Source organism: Prosopis cineraria, unplaced genomic scaffold (assembly GCF_029017545.1).
Source record: "Prosopis cineraria cultivar Desert tree isolate PC_DT_omini unplaced genomic scaffold, ASM2901754v1 PC9, whole genome shotgun sequence".
Taxonomy (NCBI): Eukaryota; Viridiplantae; Streptophyta; class Magnoliopsida; order Fabales; family Fabaceae; genus Prosopis; species Prosopis cineraria.
This window is the reverse complement of record NW_026555340.1, coordinates 17,421,386-17,427,385: the sequence shown is the minus strand read 5'-3', so window position 1 is coordinate 17,427,385 and position 6,000 is coordinate 17,421,386.

The following is a 6,000-nucleotide window of genomic DNA, read 5'->3' as shown; positions in this document are numbered from 1 at the left end:
TTTTATTTATTTTTTTCCTCTTAACTTTTCTTCCCATCCAAACGGAGGGAAAAAGTAAGTGGGTATTCTAAACTCAAACGAGAGTCTATTATGTTCATCAACAATAGAGGTTCTCTCCCTTACTACCTCTAACTTTAACCTACTGGGTCATTACTGTTAATGGGCTCAATATTAAATTTTTTAACATTGTTATTATAAAATATTAGATTAAGGGTCATTTTTATTTCTTAATTTTACTTCGAAGGGTCAACGAGCACCCTAAACTCAAATATTTTATAATAAAAAAATATTAAAAAAATAATGTGGGACCCATTAATGGTGAAGAGATAATGAGAAAACAAAAGAGCAATGGGGGAGAGAAATATTTAACATTAAGGAACAAAATTGAACCTTATTTGAATTCAAAATACCTATGACCTTTTCGGTAAAGTTGAGGGGCAGAAATAACTATTAACCCTATATTATTTGGTAAAAAATTTGTATTTAAGCAACGAGATTGTCAATAAAGTTAAACTAGGAAAACAATCAATTGAAAATTCAAATTAAAGTCAAAAGAAAACTAGACTATTAATAGATAATAACTAACTTGAATAATTTAATTCTGATTAGGTAAAGAGAAAGAGATTATATATTTACTCACATATGAAGTTATGAATTTGAACTTTATAAAATCACTCAATTAAATGAGATTAATCTCACATAGATTGTAGTTATCATTTTGAAGATTTTTAAAAGGTTTAAGGTTTTAGCAATACTTTTGCTCACTATGATAGAAAGTAGGGTTAAAGGTCATTTTTGCATTTGAACTATTCATGCGGGGTCTACAAGTGTTCTAAACTTGATTTTGGATCAAGATGCCTACTGAACGCTTAAAAACACATCCATTTCTGCCATACTATTAATGCGCTTGTTAACCAATTTTTTTTTACTAAAAATGTACATGTGGCATCTAAGTGGATGCCCAATCAAAAGTTAATAAGGTCACTTTTACTCTTGAAGTATTTTTTAGATATACTTGATATTTTGAACTTGATTTTGAGTCATTTTTTGCTTTAAATGTTAAAAAATCTAAACACACGTGTCTTGCTATTCATGTGTCACAGAGGAATGTTAATTTAAGTTAGTGGGTCTTAGGAGTGTGTCACATGGCATCAATTAGATGCCTAGTCATAATTTTTTTTAAAAAAATCTTCTTTCATATTATAGTGAGAGATTAAATTTAAAAAAGTTCTTCTATGTGCACATTGTAACATTCTAGATTTCAAACTCTAAAATTTCAAATGTTTAAGGGGGTAAATTGGTAACATTAAGTAATTTATAAATTAATGATGTTTTTATATCACTAATATAGTTTATGCATCTTTGGACAGCCTTGAAAGAGGGCTAAGTCAGAGTTCGAGTAGACTATAACACAGAGAGAGGCCTAAAATGTGTTTGAGCTTGTGGATAGGCAAAAATATGTGTATATTAGATAAGCGAATAGAAAAAAATAGAGGAAGAAAAAGAGAAAATACATGAGAGGCAATGAAAGGAACTTAATTGTCTGCTAGGGCTTCATCTTGGGAGCATTTTGAAGACAATACAAGCTTGGATCATCATTGGATAAGCTCTATTTCCCTCTCTTTCCCCATTATGTAAAATTTTTATGGATTTAGGTATCATGTTTCCTTGGGTTTTGATCGAGCCCATTGGTTTAGTTAAAGCCTTGAGAAGTTAAATTAAGCTTTTAAACTTAGGTTTGTGAGTTTTGTAGCAATTTAGAATTTTTTGTTAGGGTTTGGACAAACTCTGATTAAAATTTAAGAGTTTGAAACAATGTGGGTAAATGATTTGTGTTATTAGCATGTTTGAGTGTTAAATAAAATTAATAGAGTACATTGGGAGTGTTGATGTTAAAATAAGATTTTGAGTATAGTGGGTATCCAAAATTTTAGTGAATAAGTGTTTTAATTAGGGTGATATAGATGATTAGTGCTTAATCATGTAGATTAAATATTGATCAGGTGTTATTACTCGAGTAGATCTTTATGGAGAAAAAGTTTGACCACGGTAACCCCTTTTTGTGATAAAAGAGTTGAAGTAACTGAATAATTTACTCTGTTTGATTAAGTTCTTAATTGTCTATGAGTAAGCATGTAATTTTGCAAACATGTGTTTTGAAAGTTTCATATTGCTAAATGAGGTTATTGTGCATGAAAATGATTTTTAAAATAAGGAATTTATGAAAGTATTATTATACAAGTAATTGATGGTTTGGGTGCAAGTATGTGATTTGTATAAGAAGAGTAAGCATGATTATGATAGAGGGTAGGAGTTCACTGTAGAAGTCTATATGGCATATACCTCCTTAGTGCCTAATAAGGTATGGTGTTAGAGATTATTTTCTTCATGCCTATGTGGGGTACAGTGTTGGAGATTTACACTTTTTATAATTAGTGATGTTGTGTTGGAGTAACGATACCCCAATCGTGTGTGATAAGGGAAAACCATAGACTGAAAGTAGGATAGGACATATTTGGCCTGGTGATTTTATCATTCAAGGTGTGCTTGGACCAATGTATATGTGTACTAGGTCCAATAGAGTCTTTGATTTCAAATGGGGTGATATAAAGGCTTGAATGGTAGAATGATTATGCTAGAATGTGAAAATGACTTATGAATATAGAAATGCCTATGTTTAAATATGTTAAATGATTTTCTTATAGATATAAGTTTTACTTGTTTTTAGTTGCGCATGTTAATTAATAGTTGTAGGTTATTATATTATTGAGATGTTTATCTCACCCCATTATTATATTTTACAGGAAAGGGCTTCGATAGGAGCAAAGGGAAGGAAGATTTGATTGGGAATTAAAGAGCTTGAGGTTGTATAACTCTTCCCCTTCCTTTTAGTTTTAACGAATATTTTATGAATCTTATGTTAACTTAGGATCATATGTATGTTTTGAACAGAGTTTGTGAATTATGGGTATCTTGGCCTAAGATATTTTGAACTATAATAATATTATTGTTGGAAGTTGATATACTAGTACAAATGATGTTATTGATATATTTGTATGTTTGGGATTGGTTAAAAATTGTTATTGATGAAATTATACTACCCCTTGAATTCATTATGAAATTTATGTTCGATGGCCAATTTGTGTAAGGACTATTGTTGTGATATAATTAGTTTATCAGGTTGTTTATAGTCTATTTGAGTTGGTTCAAGTGGTTTCAAGATTATTGGCATTAGGTTTGGGAGTTTGGACACTCTTGTGGTCGTTTGGTATTGAAAATGGACCAATTTGGGTTTGGGTGTCTAAATTTTGAATGGTAAAGTATATAGGTGTGAAATCAGTGCCAATAGCTAGAGGGATAAATAAGCTATATATGGATACTTGAATCGCTCAAGATGGTAAAACAGCACACTCCAGAAGTTTGCCGAAAGAGTTGTCATGACAGTAGAAGTGTCTGATGGAACACATTTAGTGCACACTTATCTAAGTTAATTAGGACCATTTATTAAGGTTTTATTAGTTAAAATGCACACATATTGTATTAGAATTGAAAATTTGCCAAGGTGTCTAAGTTTTGTGCACTAGGGATATTTTGGTTAAAAATAAAATTTTGAGAAAATGTATAAGAAAAATTGAAAAAATAAATTTTAGGTTCAAAAGAATAGTGGTCAAATTAGATTTTACAAATTTATTTTATTTTGAGAGCAATTAAATAAAAAGTCAATATTTTTTCAAGTGTCATAGTTTGACCTAATTTTTGGGTTGCATTTGTGTAAAAATTTTTATATAATTTTGTGTACCCAAGAACTTAGTTATTTTAATGAATTCTTTCTTCTAAATAAGAATTTAATTATGGAGTTAAATTATATTTTATGATGTCACATGTTATTTAATTGAATCATGTGATTTATGTGACAAAGGTGACATGTAACTTATGCATTAATTAGGCAAATGAAGTCAAAAGTCTATGGGATCAAAGTTGAAGCATTTGGATGTGTTTGCTTCATATTGGGTGATCTAGATTAGCTTAAAATGTGGATGATACATGAGATTAATTTGACATATATTGGAATTATCTATAAACTAATAGAAGGATGCTACCTTGCAAGTGTGACAAGGCCCCTAAAACTTCTTTTTATTTTGTTTTCTTTTATATTAATTAGTGCTCAACTGATACCAACACTGTAAGCACGTCCCACATTCCTCAATTTCATATTTAATACTCCACATTTCATCATCTTTTCCAATCTCTTTAGTTCATATTGTTTTTCATTTTCTCCACCTTCTCTCTATCTTTTTCATTTTTTCAGCACCCATACCTCCATTTCTAGTCATCAAATCTCCACAAAACACACACCATTCTTCATATGTCTTCAAGCTCACTCCATCCCTTCTATTCTTATAAGGATCTAAGCTCAATTTCTTCATCCAAGGGGCCATGAATTTTGGCCTCAAGGTGCTTCTCCTAGGGTTTTTGAAGATGCAGATGGTTGGCTAAATTTTTTGGTGGAATCCTAAAGAGATGAAGATGGAGGATGAATCTAAAGCTTTAATTGGCTAAGTTCTTTTGTTCCCTATTCTCTTCTCTTTGTACTAGATGATTAGATTTCTTAATCTAGAGTTTGATCATCTTGGCTTGTAAATTCTAGTTGAATTTGATTTTGATGTAAAGAAAAGATGATTGTTTTGTTTAATTTCTTCCTTGGGCTGCCATGACTGATTCGGCCACTTTATGTTTAGCACATAATATTGTGTTTTTCATTTAGTAAATTACATATGTTGATATTTCATAATCTTATAATATTAATCCTTATTTTGTTGAGTAGCTTGACATAATCTTGTGGTTGCTCATTTTATTTTTTGGCCATGGTATGAAAAGGGAGAATTTGAGTAATTCAGTTGGCTAATTTTTACACTAATTGGTTAATTGAACTAGGAACTTTAATCTAAGGCCTAGAAAAGTTAACTAATTAGATTAATTGGCTTATGATAATCTTCTTAGTTCAAGACAACTTTGATCAAAAGGAAAGGAAAGCTTAATTTACCCTAATTAGATGAAGATAATGACTTCAAAGTCAACTAATTTCTAGGGTTTCAAATTCTTGAAAAAGGGAGCCCACTCCATTCACTTTTATTAGCAATTTTAATTACTTGTCAATTAGGTAACTAGGTAGATAATTAGGCAACCAAATTTTCACTCATTGGGTAATTTATTCCATTAGATAACCTCCTTAGTTGAATTGAAACCATTCATTGGGAGATGACCTAGGTTGGCCCTATATTATATTAAGGTTAATTTAGTTTTATTTTGAGGGTTGAGTGACAAGATCCTATCATTATCATGACAGCAAGAGTGCACTGCGGCGCACTGCACAAAAAGGGATGTAGTCCCTCTGTGCTATCCGTCGTAGTGGACAATTTAATTTGGAATTTTTTTTAGAATGCCCTGTTGATGTCTTTAATGATTGTAATTGATTTCTATGCTTCCCCTACCATATGTATTTTGTTTTAAAATATAGTTTAAGCTCGGATGTCTTTTTAAAAAAGTTTCTTGGGATCCCAATCTTTTAAACTAATTTTCTAAAACCCTTATGTTGTGATAATCTTATAAGGGAATTTAATGAATCCTGGTTACCACAATCGTATTGTTGGAGTATTGTTCTGGTAATGTCAAGGTGGACATTACACACACTTTATAGCTTGACTCAATTTTTTTCAAAAGAAAATTACTCTGATCCTTTCAATCTCAATGTCTTGCCTTCTCTATATCATCTCAATCCCAAAAACCTAACTTAGATGTAGACAAGTACTTGTCGTAACTCATAAAAGTTGTAAGCCTTAATTATCAAGATTTAAGGCAAGCAATTGTCTAGTGTAGCCATGGAAGAATTTTTTTTAAAAAATTAAGTCAAGTTACCAAGTGACACATGGAAAAATTTTTATAATTTAATTTCTATTTGTGATTTGAAAAAGGAATTTTTTTAAATTTCTAACGAGTTAT